At 38.6% G+C, this 20,953-nt stretch overlaps 1 long non-coding RNA gene across 1 annotated transcript in view; it reads right to left on the bottom strand.

Moving 5' to 3' along the window:
• The window catches only part of LOC110361919 (uncharacterized), a 39,131-nt gene extending 19,921 nt beyond the window's left edge, over positions 1-19,210 (bottom strand). Inside the window, exon 1 of the long non-coding RNA XR_010471106.1 lies at positions 19,079-19,210. This is a non-coding gene — a long non-coding RNA (uncharacterized LOC110361919). The remainder of the gene's footprint in view (positions 1-19,078) is intronic.
• Positions 19,211-20,953: the final 1,743 nt, after the last annotated feature.

Genomic DNA, 20,953 nt, shown 5'->3' with positions numbered 1-20,953 from the left:
AAATGAAGAACATCACCCTTTCGTTTCACGTTGAGTGGATTAAATGCCATGACAGATACTCTCTTACTCACTAATAAATGTAGTGTTGCATGTTTCACAAGTTGGCAAGACCTGCAATGTCTTCATTTTAAATTAGATTTCACTCAAGAAAATGTCAATGAGCAATTAAACCATTTTCAGGAAATTCTATATTGCCTTAGGATCTTTGTGACTTGACATGAGAGCAAATGCATCCAAAGCTGGGACAAAAGAGACTATAAATACCAGATGTGTCTGTGTGTGTCACAGTGAGTCACTTTCAAAGGCACAACAGAGTCCAAAGCTGTCTGCAATGTGTGTAAAATGAGATTTCCTATAAATTTATGAGTTATGGTGATGCATAACCCAGCATCAGGCCATTTTCTTAGCATAAGAGATGAAAAATATTTTAGAGAGTTAGTCAAAACTCTTCGAGGTGAGATGCTATTCTGTCAAAATTAGAATGTTTCTAGGGAATGTGTCAGTACCTACTTCTAATGGAACAACTTCAAACTGCTGTCATATTAACTTACAGATCAGCATACAGGATTTTGTGGGCATTTTCTTTTTAATTAAAGCTAATAATTATGTTACAATTTCATTTTGATTTAAGGAAGGTTATTTAGTCACTTTAAATCATATGTAATATTTTATATTTTATCACATTTTGGTTTGTACTTCTGAAATACAATATTATACTTCAGTACTTCAATAATTTCAAAATACACTTCTAAAATACAGTACTATACTTCAATACTTTAGCAACTTCAAAATAGTTCATTTCAACATTATCAATAAAGGAACATTTAATAAAGTCCCTACACCATTTATAAACCAAAACATTTTAGTAATTTTGGCTTCTGAAAAATATTTTGAGATGTTAATCTAGATTCTCTACCACAGGCAAGAATTCATCAGGAAACTTACTTTCCCTACAAATCTGAGCTTTGTTATTTAGAGTCTCACTGACAAAGTGAATTGTCAATGGAATGTATTCATTCATTTATATCAACAGTATTTTCCCTGTCTGCTTTGTTTTCCTCTGAGCCCTTATTTTTTCATTAGCATCTTGGAAGTGAATCAGTATTTGCTCATTTTCTAAGGGAATTGTAAAGGGAAGGGCCACTAATCGTCTCAAAAAAACATTTGTTAAGAAAAACAAGTTTGGTTTAAAAAGTACTTTTATCCATGAGTGATCTCGTGCCTTAAAATCTTTGAGGCAGGTTTAAATTCTCACAATGTCCAAATTGTTATCATTCAACCAGGCAGGCTACAAAAGCTGAAGATGGATTCAGGCTATGTCCATGTTGACCCTTCCTCATCTGTCTATGTCTTCTCATCTTCTGGATGTTAAATAATAATAAGGAAAAAAGGTTTCAGTAGTAGTTGAGAATCATCTCAACATTTAACTAAAATATTTAATTCAAGTATTAGGAGGGCTTTACTAAAGTCTAGGTAGAAAACATACTAATTAAGAAGGTTGCTCCAGGGTAAACAGTAGATCAGGGAGATACAAATAAATGTTTTACAAATGAATAAAATATAATTTTGGTGTACAGCTAATTTTTTTTTTTAATTATAAAAAAAAAAAGACAGAAAATTTCAAATTATGGACAGAAAAAAATAATTTTCAGAGAGAGAGAAGATTAATATGTGCTTTCTTGGTAATCTATACAGGATTGAATCCTGTATAGATAGCCGGGCTTTTAGCTAGCATTTACCATTGATAATAGTGTAGTCATGAAAGCACCATGAAGTCACAGCATGGCTGGGATCCTTAACACCAGTGCAGGTTTTAGCGACGTGCACAGTGAGCTCTGTGTTGGTGACAGATATAGGGAGAGCCATCCCTCCCCATTTGAAAGGTTTGAGTAATACCGTTAACAAGTCTTGTGGAGCTCAACCTTTTTTGTATACCAGTAAGAGGACAATGCATAAACTATTTCTTCAGAGAAAACAGTGGTACTAAAGGCATAAGAAATTAGGGATGGGAACTGAACATGGAATAACTAAATTTGTATATTTGGGTGATAAACTTATGTGTTTTCATATCAAAACTGGTTGCCCTTTGGGCCTTTATGTTTTGCTCAAGAACACCATACCTGGGCTTGGTATGAAAGTGATTTAATTTAAGTACCTGTAGTTTTACAATCCTCTGAAAAGAAAAGCATTTCAGATTTATTCACAGAAATTTACTTCATTGCATAGAAATACTTTATCTATAGTGGTTGCAATGGGTTAATATTGCACAAAATTTATTATTTGTGTAAGTGGTCCAGCAAGGTCTGGCCAGGGAATGGAGATTTTTCCTATTGGAAATTGCAAGTTGTTAAAAATTGAACCCTGGTTTCACTTCTGATCCCTAAAATAAACTAAATCATTTACATAATCACAGAATCACAGAATGTCAGGGATTGGAAGTGACCTCAAAAGATCATCTAGTCCAATCCCCCCACCAGAGCAGGAACACCTAGATGAGGCTACACAGGAATGTGTCCAGGTAGGTTTTGAATGTCTCCAGAGAAGGAGACTCCACAAGCCCCCTGGGCAGCCTGTTCCAGTGTCTGTCACCCTCACTGAGAAGAAGTTTCTTCTCAAATTCAAGTGGAACCTCTTGTGTTCCGGTTTGCACCCATTACCCCTTGCCCTACCACAGGTTGTCACTGAGAAGAGCCTGGCTCCATCCTCGTGACACTCACCCTTTATATATTTATAAACATGAATGAGGTCACCCCTCAGTCTCCTCTTATCCAAGCTAAAGAGACCCAGCTCCCTCAGCCTTTCCTCATAAGGGAAATGCTCCACTCCCTTAATCATCTTTGTTGACTTGTGCTGGACTCTCTCCAGCAGTTCTCTGTCCTTCTTGAACTGAGGGGCCCAGAACTGAACACAATATTCCAGGTGTGGTCTCACCAGGGCAGAGTAGAGGGGGAGGAGAACCTCTCTTGACCTACTTACCACACCTCTTCTAATACACCCCAGGATGCCATTGGCCTTCTTGGCCACAAGGGCACAGTGCTGGCTCATGGTCATCCTGCTGTCCACCAGGAGTCCCAGGTCTCTTTCCCCTACATTGCTCTCTGATAGGTCATTCCCCAATTTATACTGGAACCTGGGGTTGTTCCTACCCAGATGCAAGACTCTACACTTGCCCGTGTTATACTTCATTAAATTTTTCCCCATCCAACTCTCCAGCCTGTCCAGGTCTCGCTGGATGGCAGCACAGCCTTCTGGCAAGTCAGCCACTCCTCCCAGCTTGGTGTCATCGGCAAACTTGCTCTAACGTACATTCTATTCCCTCATCCAAGCCATTGATGAATATATTGAATAATACTGGTCCCAGTACCGACCCTTGAGGCACTCCACTAGATACAGGCCTTCAACTAGACTCTGCCCCATTGACCACAACTCTCTGGCTTCTTTCCTTCAGTCAGTTCCCAGTCCACCTCACTACCCGATCATCCAGCCCACACTCCTTCAGTTTAGCTGTAAGGATGCTGTGGGAGACTGTGTCAAATGCTTTACTGAAGTCAAGGTAGACCACATCCATCGCTCTGCCATCATCTATGCACCTCGTTATGTCTCCATTAAAGGCTATGAGGTTGGTCAAGTGTAACTTCCCCTTGGTGAAGCCATGTTGACTGCCTCTAATGACCCTCTTATCCTTGATGTGCCTCGAGATGATACCAAGGATAAGTTGTTCTATCACCTTTCCAGAGATGGAGGCGAGGCTGACCGGTCTATAGTTACCCGGCTCCTCCTTCTTGCCCTTTTTGAAGACTCAAGTGAGATTTGCTTTCCTCTGGTCCTCAGGCACCTCTCCTGTTTCCCACGACTTGTCAAAGACGTTGGTCTAGCAATGACCTCAGCCAGCTCCCTTAGCACCTGCAGGTGCATCCCATCTGGACCCATGGATTTATGGATGTCCACATTGCTTAATTGCTCCCTAACCCAGTCCTCATCAACTAAGGCAGACTCCTCCATTGTCGTGCCCTCCTCTGGGGTCTCAGTGGTACGGGGCTCCTCAGGACAGCCTCCGGCAGAGTAGATAGAGACAAAGAAGGCATTCAGTAACTCCCACCCCATTCATCAGTGGGCCTACATTGCCTCTGGTGTTAGTTTTATCTGCCATGTGTTTGAAAAAGCTCTTTCTGTTGTCCTTGACCCCTCTCGCCAGGTTTAATTCTAAGGAGGCCTTAGCTTTCCTAGTTGACTCCCTACATCCTCTGACAACAGCCTTACATTCTTCCCAAGTGGCCAGCCTCTCCTTCCATGATCTATAAACTTTCCTCTTCCACTTGAGCTTACCCAGCAGTTCCCTGTTTAACCATGCAGGCCTCCTGGTTCCCTTCCTTGACTTCCTATGTGTCGGGATGCTCTGATGTTTTCATGATTGCTGTAACCAAGGCAGCCCTCAAACTTTACTGCTTCAACCAGATCCTCCTTGTTAATGAGGATGAGGTCCAGTAGTGCGCCTGTCCTAGTCGGCTCCTCCACTATTTGCAACAGAAAGTTATCATCAATGCACTGGAGGAACCTCCTGGACTGTGGCTGCCTGGCCGAGTAGTCCTTCCAGCAAACATCAGGGAAGTTAAAATCCCCCACTACAACCAGGGCCTGTGACTGTGAGGCTGCTCTCAGCTGTCTGTAGAAGGCCTCATCAACTTCCTCATCCTGATCTGGTGGCCTGTAATAGACACCCACAACAGTATCACCCCTGTCAGCCTGCCCCTTAATTCTCACCCACAGACTCTCAACTCGCTCTTCATCCATGCCTTTGACCAAAAATATGTCAGGAATGCAGTGGAATAGCTCTGTGGGGTGTAACATCATGTGTTTGTGCCAAGTGGAACACTTGAGAAAATATTTAGCAGTACTGGTGCAACACCATCTCTGAGTCCTACCAAAATTTCATGGCTGGGATGAAAGGAATGACATCAGAATGGATGCAAGCCAGTGCTGCTCTATGTGTTTTAAACTGATAAAAGTCTACATGTGAAGTCTGGATCATTTAATCAAACAAATTGAGTTGAATTATGGTAATATTTTTCTCTAGATAAGTTCTTAAAGAGAAATTTTAACTAAACTTAGAAGCTGAAATTAGGATGCTTCGACCGTATATCAGTAGTCACTACTGTATTTACAGTCACAGTAGTCACCAGTAGTTATTAAAATAAAATGTCTATTTTTTTCAATATCTCCTCCCAGTTTCCACATAAATACAGTTAAGACAAACTGGTTATATTGTGAGAAATATAACTGAGGGCAAATACTGCTATTTAGTGTGTATTCCTGAGGGAAATAATGTGAACTTTCATCTTAAATCAGATTAGAGTTAACAATTTAAGCACCTGGACCACTTTGACTTGTACAAGTTTGAAGATCTGAGAGAAGGCTTTGTTATATTCACTCTTATGCAGATTTCTCTGGTAGATGCATCACCTTGCATGCAACCCTGTCATACTTACACCTTGCAGAGTTGGCAGCACTCCCGGAGATCAGTTCTACTTGGAAGAATACCAACAAAAAAGCAACTGGAGCAAATGATATTGGTGGCTTTTTTTTTTCTTCCTTTTGGAGATGTTGCTGAACCTAGGCCTAAGTTGGTGCTAGAGAGCAAGTAGGTGGCAGAGGGCAAAGGATTTTTACCAGGTGAGATGTAAAATTAATACTGGGGTTGTTAAATAGCTAATAGTATTTTTTTGCAAGATTAAAAGGCTTAACTGCAGTATCCTAGCCAGATCCTGACTCAGCTCATTACATCACAAACTCATAAAATTCATCCTGTAGAAAGTACTATATGCTTCCTTTCCTCAGCTGCTTAAGTGCCACTGTGCCCTGGCATGCAGCTGCAGTATCCTGTTAAAGAGATGGTTAAAGCGATGCTTATACAAAACACAGTATTTAATAATATAGCGAGGCTACCTTGTGGTTCTGGATTAATCCTGAGGGCTTTCCCTTCTATTTTATACCTAATCCTACTTAGTTTTATTTTTGTCTCTTATCCTTCTCCCTAAAGCTTTCAGTTGTTTTTCCAGTTTTACACTCCCATCCTGCCTTCATTCCCTCCCTCATTTCCATTTTATAGTGCTGTACTACGTTCAATTCTCAGGGCTCTAGCCCTAAGAGACAATAATTTCCATGGAAGAATCAGCTTGCTTTCTCTCTCTGTCTGTTAAAAAAGTATGTTTTTCACTTTTGTAGTGTCAGGGAAAACTTGATAATGTGATCCCAGGGAATCTACCTGAAAGGAGATTGTATCATGGAGGGTGTTGGTCTCTTCTCCCAAGAAGCAAGTGAAAAGACGAGAGGAAATGGTCTCAAGTTGCTCCAGACAAAGTTCAGATTGGGTGTTAGGAAACATTTCTTCACAGAAAGGGTTCTGAAGCATTGGAACAGGCTGCCTAGGGAAGTGGTAGAGTCACCATCCCTGGAGGTGTTTAAAAGACATATAGATGAGGCTCTTAGGGACATAGTTTAGTACCAGAGTTGGGTTATGGTTGGACTTGGTGATCTTGAGGGTCTATTCCAACCAAAATGATTATATAATTCTAAGCTTCAAACCCAATAGTTTAAAAATCCTGATTTCTATCCTCTGGTTGTGACTTTGGCAGGTGCCATTTGCTATTTTTGAATTCGACATTTGTTTTATCCTAACATTGCTTCCCAAGTCTCTCTGGGGCACAAGCACACCTTCTTCCACTGTTTCCTCATAGAAAGCTTTACTGAAAATTATATTTTATAACCCAACTGTTTATGAAGAGATGCCAGTCCATTTCTTTATACTGACGTCCTTACTGTAGATGACTTCCACCCAATAAAGAGTTATCCTGACAGCAGACCTTCTACTAAGAGGCATTGCTTTATGGCTTCTGGAGGAGGCATTCAACTCAAAATTTCTGTGCACCAGTGTAGAGTCTGTACATTTAAAATCGTGCTCATAATTTCTAAAACCTTTAGGATCCTTAAAGGCAAAAGGCGTGAAATGAACAAGGAACTCCCAGTACCACATTGCTGCTTTTACAGGTCTCCTGTACATTCTGCATCCAGTCTGGAACCAAGTTGCCCACCCCATCTTGAGTTTTGATACAGGGTCTCAAACTGGCACAGTGTTGGCCAGATTTTTTTTTAAAAAAACAGCAAAGCAGCCAGTCTGGAACTCAGTTTGAGACTGACACCTGTCACCCAAGGGCTCACACACGGCTGATGAGTAGCTCCCAGTACAGCCTATGGGATCTCCCCTGCATTGCCAGTGCTGCCACAGGAATGCAGCAATGGTCCCTGCGTGGCATCTGCCAGGTCTATGGGACTCTCAGATGCCCTGAGTGTTTCAATGGCACTGTGTGGCCATGTGTTGCCAGCTGATTATATCCCCAGGTACCTAAATAGGTTAGCTTTAATACAAATAAATTTCCCATAGTATAATACCTTGATTAACATGGTCAAAATCCAAGAAAAGCCCAAAGCAGTTACAATATCCAGCATAGCTAAGTCATTGGAGTCTAGAAGGAATTTTTCTTGAAGCAAGAACGGATCCAATGGATTTCAGTTACAACTTCTGTCGGATCTATTCTGTGTCCCAGGATCAAGCCTCTCTCAAAGGAGAAGCTTCCCAGGGAAGCTGCTGTGTCCTTTACTGTGTTGGGACAGCATATAGAACAGGGACTTCTTGCTATAAGTAGAAAATAGGTTTGGATAAAAAAATTATACAGTTTAACATAGATATCACAAATCTAAGAACACAGCTAAGGTGTGTTTTTCTTATCAGAAAAAGCCAAGTAAATATGTTTCCTATAAGAATTTTATAAAGTGCTTTGAGAAACTGACATTAAAAAAAAATTATAAAGTAAAATTATTTTTAATGTAGGTTCCCTATTGAGTTTCTGAGGTAAAGAGCACTCATTGTAAGACCTTTTCATAATGTAAATTTTGTGGAAATTTACCTTTTTTCTTGTTCCTCATCAGAAATATGTAGCTGTTTTAACACAGCATTTCCTATAAGTAGATATTATACATTATTTGAAATAAAATGAAAGCAACCACCTGTAAACAATCTAATTACATTGAGGTGAATTTCTTCTTTTGAATTCACTGTGTTGTAAATGCAAATAATTCTGATTTCCATACTCGCCACCTACTAATCTCAATTTACTGGTGTTAAAGAATTGTTCTCTGTAACATTTTTAACACTGGCCAAAGCAATTTGCAAGAAGGAGAACTAGAAACTAGAGATTTCCTCTTTCTGCTGTAATCCTTGCATCTGCTTTAAGACCAGTGTGCTCTTCATGTTCTTCGATTAACTTTCTTTACCATTCTCTATTTTTTGAAACACTGCTGTATGCATATATCCTCGGACGAGGTTCAATGTGCTAATACCATTGGTTGTTTGGCATCCTTGGACAGGTGAATAGGAATAGCTCTTGCTGGATCCCTGATTGTAATCCCTTCCCATCCTCAGCGAGCTGAGGACTTACAGGTTACATCTGCTACACTTCATTAACCAGTGTGAAAGCACGAGTTCAGGCACTGCTAATCTGTGGCATGGCTTTTCTCATGATGTTGGCCCGTGCCCAATAGTACTCTCTCAAATAATTGCCAGGAATGGTTTGGGGCATAGAAAAGCCCAAAGAGCAGTCTCAAAAATATCTTGGATGCTGCCTCAGCTGAAGGTGATGAAGCTCTTTAGTTGTATGCATGCAGCTGTGCATCCGATCCTCACAGGATCAGAGATGGCTCCCAGCTTTTCTAACTCATGGGTTTAGATACAGACAATTTAGTCATATTGCCCAATGAGGCAGCTTTCGACCCTGGCCTGGAGCTCTCGATGCGCCCTGTTTCTGTGCTGGCAGGAGCCCGGGCTGCTCATGGACCCTCTGCACATCATAGCTCTCATCCAAGGGACGCCAGAGTCCATGGGTCAACACTGCACACAGCGGCTCTTGAGAAACGCAACCATTTTTCCTCATTTTAACCGTGCAGGGAGCTGGGGCCAGACAGAGACTAGGAGTTGTTCGGTCTTCTTTCAAACTTTTAATGTCATAGGAGTATTGATGCCATTTAAACAACTACCGTAGATGGTCTGCCTCTCTCACTCCATATACAGAGTGCAATAACATTACTCTTCCTCCTCCTTGAAGCTCTTCGATTAAATATTTTCTGATTTTAAGGTGTTGCTATTAGCAGAACATGTATATTTTTCAACTACATGCTGGTACTTTCTTGGTGGAAACATGTTTATGTGACCATACATAAATTCTGAGTAAAGTGAGAGAAACGTAACATAAGAATGAGTGGTGAAACTTGCTGTTTTAACAAGTTGGAAATGAAAACATAATGTGGTACACAACTCATTAATTAATTTTACTACAAATTTATGCCAATTTTTATTGGATGTTTTTATTGGATTAGAAATTGCATTTTGAGATTATGTGAAAAATGTGATGGTGTTTGCCTATTCTCACAGTATATGTAAAATTTAAATGGTCTTATTTTAATATGTATTTCTTCTATAATTTAACTTTTGCCATTTGGCAAACTCTTTAGAGTCAAACGTCTGGCATAAAATCAAGTCTAACTCTTTGCAGCCAGAGATTAATGATCTGTCCATAAAGTTTCTTTACTGTATGTTTAAATCCCTTAGCATCAAGTGCTTCCACTTACTAACATCACTTTAGCAGTTTGTAAATAACATTAACAACTAGCAGACATTTTATGGTGGTCCTATGACACAACTAGCTCCGGTGATGCTACCTTTTCTTTATTCCTGCAATTAAAACAAATATTTTAATCCAAATGGTACATCTGTCAGGGAACTGTCAGAAAGAAAAGGCTAATAGGGGTATCCTTTCATATGCTCTGAAAGAATCTTATCACATGTATGGATTTAGCAAACATGCACTGTCAGTTGATGTGAGAAGAATTAGCAGTCATGCAAGAGTTTCCATTGATTTAGACAGTGATCAAGAGAAGACTCTGTACCGCTACTGTTTCCCTTTTTTCCTTCCAGCCACAGAGAACCTCTGTTCTCAGACGAAGTCTGTATGTCAATTCATAAAAAGGGAAGCCATCTCTGGTGTCACTGGCTAGCATTCAGTTTTAAGAAACAGTTAAATGATCCAAGTCTTTACTGTTGTCAAAATGCCTCATAGTATAGCACATGATACATAATATTTGACACTTGAAACTTTGAGTTATATGATTTATATAGAAATAAATATACAGAAATTAAATCTAGTGGTTAAACTAGAATTTTAACATATCTGATTTCCGCTATACAAATAAAAATTCTGTTGAATTCAACATACTTTTTGTGAAGGAAAAAATGGCTTATTGATCTTCTTCTTTAACTTGCTGTATCAAAACTACCATATTCTAGCTGAAGCACAAAATAGATTAACTGTATTTAATGTTGTGTTGTTCTTATGCAATTGATAAAGGTATTCTTTGCTTCCATTTTTTATAACTTTATGAATTATTCTATGCATTCTCAAATAATTGCACACCACCTACGAAGACTCATGAGAACAGTTTATGCTTTGTTTCACTGAGTCAGTGATAATCTGCACCCATCAGGATCAAGTCCAGTGCATGGGTCAGAATTTAGGATGATCTCTTACAGCACCGCAGGTGTGTGCGAATACAGTCATTGGCAAGGTAAGGTAAATGTGCTTTGGTATATAATCCCTTCACAAAACATAAATGGCAATGTAATCCCATTATGTTGATGAAGCAGTTCTTTTGATACCTGCGTTAATATTATTTCACATTATAAAATAATTTAATGCAATGTTTGAATTACTTCTTCTTTACCTTCTCATACTTCATACATATACTTCAATATTTTGGAAGTTTATGGCTTGTTTATACAGTAATAGGTTGCTAACTGTCCATTTTGTTAAGTGCAATTGATTTCACAGTTTTCAAACTGAAGTTAATGTACTTGGCCAGTTTATTGCATTTCAAAACAATCTTTACATTTTTTTGTTGGTCCTACAGTCTTATGCATAAATCCACCTGCTCTTGATTTCTATTAACTTCTTTACTGGAATACTTTTCCTTGCTTTTCTGCTTCTCACTCAAGCAACCACATTGTATTTGCAGGATACACTCTCCCCAGATATTTATACAGACCTTATTTTATAACTATTTGTGAAAGGAAACAAATGCCAACACCTGAAAGGTTAGACCATGCAGCTCTACCAAAAGACAATGAAACACAGTGTGTCTTGGAAAGTGGAGATGCTATGAAAAAATACAGGTGAACTGCAGAGAATTAATTACAGATATAAACCACACTGCTATAGTGCAACAATTGTTGCTATCAGGGAACAGACTCAGATATTGATAAACTTAATTCCATGTTCTGGCAAACAGATTGTGCCTACGGTTTCACAGGAGGATGGTTTCTTTCTTTTATTCTACATGGGATATGGGCTTGGGGCTATCACTACATGAATGGAACTGTCCTGGGACAGAAAACTCAGGCATACACTTGAAAGTAAGAGCATTGGGGCATTTGTGCAACAACAAACTGCCTTCTCAGAAATAATCTGCTTTGTGCAGGGAAGAAATTGCTCTGGTTGGGAATTGGGATAATATTTTGGTTTTATAAGAGATTCAGCTCAGACTAAATGGTTATATGGTCAAAATCCGTTCACCTAAGGACATCTAGAATTTTCTCAGAATATTCTGTGTGTAACTCTATGGCTTTAGAAATAAGAAAACTTGAATAATGTCTGTAGCCTGGCAAAATCTCATATCTTTAAAAATATTTCCATTGGAGTCAATGATATCAAGATTTTAACTTCTGGATATATCAGGAAACATGAATTTGACTGTTAAAGCACAGACTTCATAACGCAATTCATTTCAGATTTCATTATATCTCACACAAACATGACTGATAGAATAAAATAGCTTTGATTAGCTGTCAGAAACACATTTCCAACATGTTTTCAGGAAAATGTGCTTTCAAGCAAGTGTACATTTTTGCTACACTTATGTTGCATATGATATTTGTGCAGCAGTTCTTGATCTATCAATATCTAAATGTGATTTTATTATTTTTAAGCTGTTCTGAGGCTCTCAAGTAACTTGAAATATATTTAGGAAAAAATCCTAGAGTTACTGAAGTAAACAGAAATTATGCAATTGATTTAAATAAGAGTAGACTACAACTTCTCTTATTTTATGCATTTTTTCTAACAATAACAGCAACGCTATTCTACTGTTCTTCCTCCTCTTTTTTATTAGCATTTGTATTAAAGAGCATCTGAAATATCATTGACAGAAGCAGCTCTGATCTCAATATATATTTCCCGTGAGTATTTCTGGTGAGATGTAGTTCAGGTGTTAAATTTGAAGTACTAACTGTATGTACATTAGTTCTATGTGTTTCTTCTGAAATTACAGGGTTTTTTACTTTGACATAATTTGGAGCAGGGTTAGGAAGAAAGCTGAGGTTTTTTTGTAAGATTCCAGACTATGACTGAGTTGGCATAGGATCCAGCTTCATTCCCTTTGATGCTGATAAAACCCTCTTTCATTTATTTCAGTGAAACTTGGTGGTTATGTCACTAAATTTATAGTGGTGCTAAATTATATAAGTATTGCAGGCTGAAATTTTAATGATTTGTAAGATATAAACAAAGGATAAAATGTTTATCCATTTTAAGTGAATAACACTTTAAAAAAAACTATATAGAGTTCGTTGGAATTAGTTATATGGCAATATACTGGTGGGTATGAGTAAGTTTATTAGAATATGCTCCGAAGAGGGAAAAGAAAGCAATATTTATCTTTTAAAGTGTACAGAAGTACTGACTACACCCGCCAAATGACAATAACTTTCTGCCCATTAAATATATGTAGCATTTCAAAGAAAAATGAGTGGCACAAGTTTGAAATTAACTTTTGCCACTTTTAAGTTCTGGTTTTACCCAGAAACAATGAACCAAATCAACATACAAAATACCTAATGATTACTCTTTTTAGTGCAGCTGCGGAAAGGGGCATGTACAACTACAACAGTTGTGAGTTATGGCTTGTAAAAATATTATGGCATGAACACAGTCATTTGACCACTTTTACTGCTTGTTGTTGCATTATGTAAGTTTCATATAGGTAAGTTTCTTGTATGTAAAGTTCATATAAAATTTCCATTACGCATGTTAAATCTATGAAAACATTGTCCTGTTCAATATAATGATTTATTTATTTATTTATTAACCTATGAAGTCTCTTTTAGCTGCATTGAAATTAATTAATTTAGTAGATATACCCCACAGTCTTGTCGCAGACTATGAAATACTACACTGGTTCTAGTGCTCAACTAATGATGCTTTATATGTGGAAAACTACTGGTTTAACTGACCTTCAGTTAGCCCTTCAATATCTTTCCATATTCTCCTGCAATTTTCTCACTTTCTACAGTATATAGACCAATACCTGCTCTGAGCTGAGGATTAGCCAACAGGTACCTTAAAAAGTGAAAAAAATATACATTTTATTCTTACCAGATTCTGTATACAATCTTTCAAAATATTCTGGTGAAATGAAATTATGCTTACATTGCAAAAAGGGACTTGAGCCACAGATAAATGATGTCAACTGAGTTTTCTGGTCAGCTGAATTGCCCCGGAGGAGAGTCCCACTGTCTGCTACATTGCTTCCCACACAAGTCAAGACTAATGCAGAATGTAGGTTTCTATATATAAGATGGAGCATTACCTGGACTTCTGGGTGTCTGTTATTTACTCAGCCTCAATATTTTTGAGCACCACATTACTCTTTTTGCCCCATTAGTTGCCCGTGTTAGCTTTTCAGTGTTTAAGAGTCAACCTAAGCTTTGTCCAAATTTCCAGATAGGTCCGGTCCACCACGTATGCTCAGAACACACTTATTGCACAGAAGACACCACACCTAAATATAAATGTAACTAAATACCTATTGCCATTGTGGAAGAACTTTTGCTGGAAAACACAAGGTTAGTAGTTTCCCTACCTTCTTCTGTGCAATAGCTGACTTTCTAACATACTTACACAGAAACCAAAACCCTTATATTCAGCATCATCTTGACTTGAAGATTTAAATCAGCTACTTCCTGAACACTGCCCTTATAACCCATGGCTAAGGACTACGACTGTGAAATTGTACACAGAACTAGTAGCAGCTAAGTATTTTATCATCTCCTCCGAGATCTTGTTGCCAATCCTATGTCTTTTGTTTGTTAAATAAATGCTTCATATAAAAATAAAGTCTTGGATTAAAGGAACTTGTGAATAAGAATATTGTGTTCACTGGTTGATAATGTTACCTTTCTGGTGGCAAGTCGCATACCTTTGTTCAACAGGATAATGATAATAAAAATACTGAGCTACATTTTTCTATCAATTTTGCACTTCTTATACCATGAAGTTCATACATCTCCCACACGCCTAGTGAGCTAGTAGAGCCAGACTAGTTACAGAAGACAGACCAGTGAGGAGGTGAGTTTAATGGAGGGCATGGATCACTTTGCTATGTCTAGAGAAGAAATCTTGCACTGACTTTGGCTCCTGTTTAAAAAAAACATGCAATTAGATGATCTTATAGAAAGTTAAGAAACAAATCCACTGGAATCTTTAAAGTTTATCGCATGCCCAGTCTCTTTGTTACACAGAAGTGGAGGTGGGCAGCTCAGTTCTCTTGTAAAGACACAAACGCTATGCAGGTCAAAGAGTTTTGGATGGTAAGAGTCAATCACTTCACTTCTTCCAAAGTACAGTCTTGGAGTCTTATCTGTTTTAACCACACTAACTAAGGTGGGCTGATCATTCAGATCTCGTGTAAATAAGATAAATTCCTTAAAAGAAGCAGAATTAAATGGATTTTGTCTTTGTTGAGACTATTTGCATGGTCTAGTTTATTAACGTAGTGCATGTTAATTCAGTTCTTTAATACTTATTACAATTTAATGTTTTAAAGCATTTTCTACTGCTTAAATCACACAACAACATACATATTTCTGTTCCCTCCTTTGCTCTTATAAAACCGAGGGAAGAAATTGTAGGAAAGAAATTCTAGGGAAGAACGCAAATGCAATCTTCTGGCTCCTTGGCAATAGTTGTCTTGTGGACAGATTTGTGAATGTGCTGGTTTTGAAAGATTTTAACAAAGTCAGAAACTGATAGCACCAGCTAGAGCCAGGCACGACGCGGGCAGGTGCTGAACAGGCTTCCCCAGCTCAGCCTCTGCCAATGCACGTCCCCCGACCTGCAGCACTGCAGCTGTTCCTCTCTGTGCCAAGTCGTGTGGTGGTGGTTTGGGGATTTGGAAAAACACATTCTCTGCACAAATACATTTCAGGTCTCCAAAGGGCAGTGAATTAACCCACTGTATCACTTCCAGTGTAATGAATTTTTAAATTCCTCTTTCTAAGCACAAAAGGCTCCTGTTTTTCTGCAGGGCACAGCCATAAGTGTCCTTTTCATTCTTCCTCTAACTCACTGCTACATTTTGATCTTTGCAGTTTTGATGGAATATACTGCTTTAAAAGATAAACATGCTTTTCTTATAGAAAGAATAACTTTCTTTGAACCATATTTATTATATTAACAAGGTGAGAGATGAAATATTTTAATAATTCAGGGGCAGATTCTTTACTGTTTGAAGCAGCGATGAGCTTTCTGTGGTGTCAGTGATCTAAGTTAGTGCCAAGAGTGGGGGTGCTAGAAAGAAATATTTGTCTTATCTGGCAGTTAAAAGGGTACTCAGCTCATTAACTGGTTTGATATGTGATTTATAATACTGCATATGAGTCCTGAACCACTACATTTTGAAAGAGATCTCAGGTTATCAAATCTAGGTCACGCTTTTCAGTCCTGTTCCAACAGCTAGCCGTGTAGAAGAGATGCAAGACTTTAGGTTGTTGCTGGCAGTGATCTACAGGATCAAAGTTGTGAATTGGTTGATAGTTAAAGGGAGTTATGATGATTTAATGAACTACCAGAAAGCCTACTGATTGCTTGATAACTTCATGTTCTCTTTATTTTTCAAGAACCAGGTTTTAATTTACTTTTGTTTTATGCCACAACTGAAGTGGGCTCTCTGTGGGTGTGCGGTAGATGGCCTGGGCTGTGCTGACATGCAATTACCAGTTACACCAAAGACTTGTAATGTTTCCATATTTAAATACACAACAAATCACTTATGTAGATGATCTTCAGTTCAAAAAATTTCAATGTTTTCATTATGGGATAAAAGAAAGATGCATTGCTTAACAGTACAGTTTTTGCTTACCGCAGTTTCTCTCTTTCAGGTTTGAACACAATGGGTAACAATGAGACTTTGAACAACAACTCTGTTACCATTCACCCTGTCCCTTAGATAAGAGTTATCAAAGAGTAGTGGGAAAGGGATATTTGTAAGGTTTTTGTTTGTTTTCTTGAGGATCAGGTCAAGCTGGGTCAAAAAACCACAACGCTCTTCTCTTTTCCAGCTCTCAAAAGAAACCCCACTCTGCACAAACAATTTTGCCATTTCCTTAGAAAGAAAAAGGTGGATTTTTTTTTCCTTGACCATTTGTTTTCAGGGTTTCTTTGGTGAATATTCCACTTTATCATATTAAAGTGTTCCATTTTCTTCCTTTAAATGAAAAGATAATGCTAACATGTTAAGAAACTATAAACTTAGAAAAATGTGAGAAGGAATGCTAGGATATTTATTTATTTATTTATTGCATAGAGATAATATTTTCCAACTGTGGGTCATGGGTCCCATCACAGGGACAGTGAAGGACATCTTTTTGCTTCTTTTTCACTATTTATATTTCTAGAGTTCCTGGTTCTGCTAATATCTTTAGCCATTTGCTGCTTATGTTTGGGAATCCTTTTCAGAAGGGGACCTACGCTCATTGATGTCTGATGGTGTTTGTTGAAAGCCTGAAACTGTCACTGAGGAAACCAACAATCTGTGTATGTTTTCTGTGTGTAGTAACAAAGGAACAAACTTTAAATGATTAAACTAGGTAATATTTTTATAATCTCAAAACATGGACATATAAATAGTGAAAAAGAAGCAAATCCTCTGTTGCCCTGCCCCCCAGATGGAACACGGCTTTTAGTAAAAAACAGGCCAAACCAAAACCAAAACCAACCAAACAAACTAATCAAACGAACAAAACCCCAGACAACACTACTCTTATATTCTAAAAATGTACAGTGCTGTTTTGATGAACATGGGGCATTTTCCACCAGGAAAAGGAAGAGAGCTGAGTGGTACATCAAAAATTTATGAATTGATGTGCATCAGTCCTTAAGAACACACTGAATGACCCCAGGAGGAATTTCTGTAAGAGGAAGAAGTTAGACCTTTCACCTTCTCAAAGAGATGTACTAATTTCAGGTTGAACTGTGCTGCAGAGATGAGGATATTCCACTACAATGGGTACAGAATAAGAGGAAAACATTACCCTGAAAACCTTGTGATCTTAGCTGCATGACAGATAAAGAGTGAGAGAAAAAAATCAAAGTGGCTTAATCACTGGTATCCAACAAGTGCAGATGCCCTCGTGGTCACGTTCAGTGCTTGGTCCCCTGAATGACTGTACCCAGTTTATCCATACGCGGGCTGATAATCACGGAGCAACTATGCTCCCAGGGATGAGACCCTCCAGTCCAGCACCTTTGGTGTTGGCTTGCAGTTGGCAGGACAGAGAAGCTGAACAGCTGTTGGATTCCTCTTTGTGCAGCTGCTCATATCTGGGTATTTAAGGGCTTGCTATTGTGTGACTTCAGAGGGCATGGAAGTCTTCAGAAGAGCCCCAAAACTGGCATCCCATCCACAGCTGTGAAAAAGTTGGATAAATCTAAGCAAGCAATTAAATCTGCAAGAACATTTATTTTCCCAGTTCTGGATCTAATTCTACAAAGTGTTGAGTCTCTGAGCTTTTCCTCTGAGCACATGGAATGAACTAAACTCAGTTCACTCATTTATAATACCCTTTTACATCTAACGTGATCAAAACCTTAGTTACAAAACCTCCAGCTAACACCACGTTAAGGAGGTTCTGTATACACAAAGGACCAAATAATAATTCACACCATGTTAGCTTACTTAGCTTACATGAACAAATAGAAAAAAACCCAACATTATTTGCCTTATCTACAACTGACCCTTCAAGATACCTGTGCTGTATGATCATCTTGCTGCAGGCAGCAATGCTGAATGCTTTAAATCTCTCTGATTAAAGTAGTAGAGTATCATTTTTAACTTGCTGAAAAATATTGAGTATCATTGTAGTATCTTTTGAAGAATCAAAATGGCTTTCATCAACTAGTAAATAAGCACACTTTTTTGATAGTTCCATTGACTAGAACAGAATTTGGTAATAGTTCATTTTTGATAATAGATATGTATTTAAAGATAAAATGTATCAGAACCTCTTAGAAACTCAGTGGAATCTGAATACACATCCAGATTCAGCAGCAATAACATCCATGAAGAGCTTTTGAAAGAGGGTATTGACCAAAACCATAGAATAACTTCCTTTCACCTTAAAACTTGCAAGGTACTTTTAAAACTTTGCCTGACCACCACAGAGGTCAACATGGGTTTTACCATTAGTTTCAATTATATAGTCTAAAATGTTTTATTTACTGAAAATTAAACGAAAGCTTGTAGCTCACATTATGCAGCAGATGTAGTGCGAATACTTGTTTGATAAATGTGAAACTCTTTTTTAGACAACTGAGGAAGGTTCATTGTCTTTATAGACTAATGTATATCGCTCCCCCAGCATGCTTGCTGTGCAAATTAAACCTCTGTATGGCTATAAAATGTTATTAATTGTCACACACAGAAGACTTCAGGAAGCACAGGTTTTGTTTCAGCATGAATCAATTAGGAGAAGAGTAATTTCAGTGGCTACATGAGATACTGTCTGATATAGACCTTCCACATAGAGGTCCATTACCAAAGAGTAGGGCCATCTGAAAATCTGTAGACTTTAATCCCATGAAAGAAGTCAGCAGGAAAGAACAAAACAGAAAAGCAAGACACACAACAGAGAAGCAAGACTCACAACTGGACTTCATTGTCTCATTCATTCTCCTGGAAAATCAATAATATTGTATGAAATTCCTCTCAACTTCAGCAGTCCAAATGTTTTGCAGACAGTATCAGCAAGTGCTCTAGGTTCCTCCTCTTGTCAAACCATACAGGAAGTGGGCTGCCTCTACATGACTCACTTCTTGCTGACTGTAGGTGGAACAAACAAAACTAACTTAGACTGAGATGGTCAAAGATAGATAAGATTAAACCTTCCCCTTTGGCTTCTGCTAACTGAAAATGCTAGAGCTGCATTGGTGAGAATATTTAGCTATTTTCTTCCTAATTAGATCTGATGCTCACAAAAATCACCAGAAAAACATCTGCCAGTTGCAGTGTGCGCCTATTCTGGCCCTTGATTTCTGCATCCACGTAAAGTTGCTAGCAATAGATTTCTTATCTGTTAGAGCAGGAGATTGTCACTGTTATAGCTCTGATCACGGTGAAGTTCAGCCTTCAAAACATGACCCAGGGACACTTCATAAGATGACATCACTTGCTTCTTTAGGCAATGCAGTAAGCAGACTAAAACCGTGATGTATACATACACTTCTTTAAAAAGTGGGATCAGCTAAGGTCTTACCAATGCACAGTTTTAAACTCTTGTATGTGAAGAAATCACCACAGTATACTGTTACACACTGAATAAAAATAGTCCCCCAGCACTCAATAAGCTGTTTCAACTTGTACATTAACACTGTAAAAACAGTTGATTTAGTAACACTGAACTAAAAATCTTATGAAGCACCAACAGGTTATATTTTTCTTTCTGTAAATCTCCACTAATCTTACAGCAAATGAACTGGTGGCTCAGCAGCAAGCAAACAAACACGTCACTTGGGGACAAGCTATGTGAACCTATTGACAATCATGTTCTATCACTTGACGCAGTTGCGCATATTAAGGAAAGCTGTTTTAATATAAGGTTGCCATTTATTGTCAAGCTGACCATTAATTTTACAGTCTGTTGGGTGACAGAAGATGTATTGTAAGTGGTAAGAGACCACAAACAATAAGAAGAGCAAAACATCAAAGCAATTTGTGAAATTAAAGACAGCCTAAGAGTTAACAGAAATTCCCAAAGAAGCCACGTATCAGGAAGAACAATAAACACAATATGAGTCACTTCCAAAGAAATTCTTCTTCAGTACCCAACTAACAGAAACATCCCTGACAAAATAAATGACAGAGAAGCAAACAAGGAAATATAAGATGATCATTGTGCTGCTCATTACTTTGACTTCAGTAAGGTATTTGACAGTCTCCCACAGCACCCTTACAGCTAAACTGAGGGAGTGTGGTCTGGACAACCAAGTAGTGAGCTGGACTGGGAACTGGCTGAAGGAAAGAAGCCAGAGAGTCGTGGTCAGTGGGGAAGAGTCTATTTGAAGGCCTGTATCTAGTGGAGTGCCTCAGGGGTCAGTACTGGGGCCTCTATTATTCAATATATTCAACAGTGATTTGGACAAGGGAATAGAGTGTACTATTAGCAAGTTTGCCGATGACACCAAGCTGGGAGGAGTGGCTGACTTGCCAGAAGGCTGTGCTGCCATCCAGCGAGACCTGGACAGGCTGGAGAGTTGGGTGGGGAAAAATTTAATGAAGTATAACAAGGGAAAGTGTAGAGTTTGGCATCTGGGTAGGAACAACCCCAGGTTCCAGTATAAATTGGGGAATGACTTATTAGAGAGAAGTGTAGGGGAAAGGGACCTGGGGGTCCTGGTGGACAGCAGGATGATCATGAGCCAGCACTGTGCCCTTGTGGCCAGGAAGGCCAATGGCATCCGGCGTTGTATTAGAAGGGGTGTGGTTAGTAAGTAGAGAGAGGTTTTCCTCCCCCTCTACTCTG

This window comes from Columba livia, chromosome 3, assembly GCF_036013475.1.
Source record: "Columba livia isolate bColLiv1 breed racing homer chromosome 3, bColLiv1.pat.W.v2, whole genome shotgun sequence".
Taxonomy (NCBI): domain Eukaryota; kingdom Metazoa; phylum Chordata; class Aves; order Columbiformes; family Columbidae; genus Columba; species Columba livia.
Note: the sequence above shows the minus strand (reverse complement) of the source record. Positions and strands in the feature narration are given on the sequence as shown.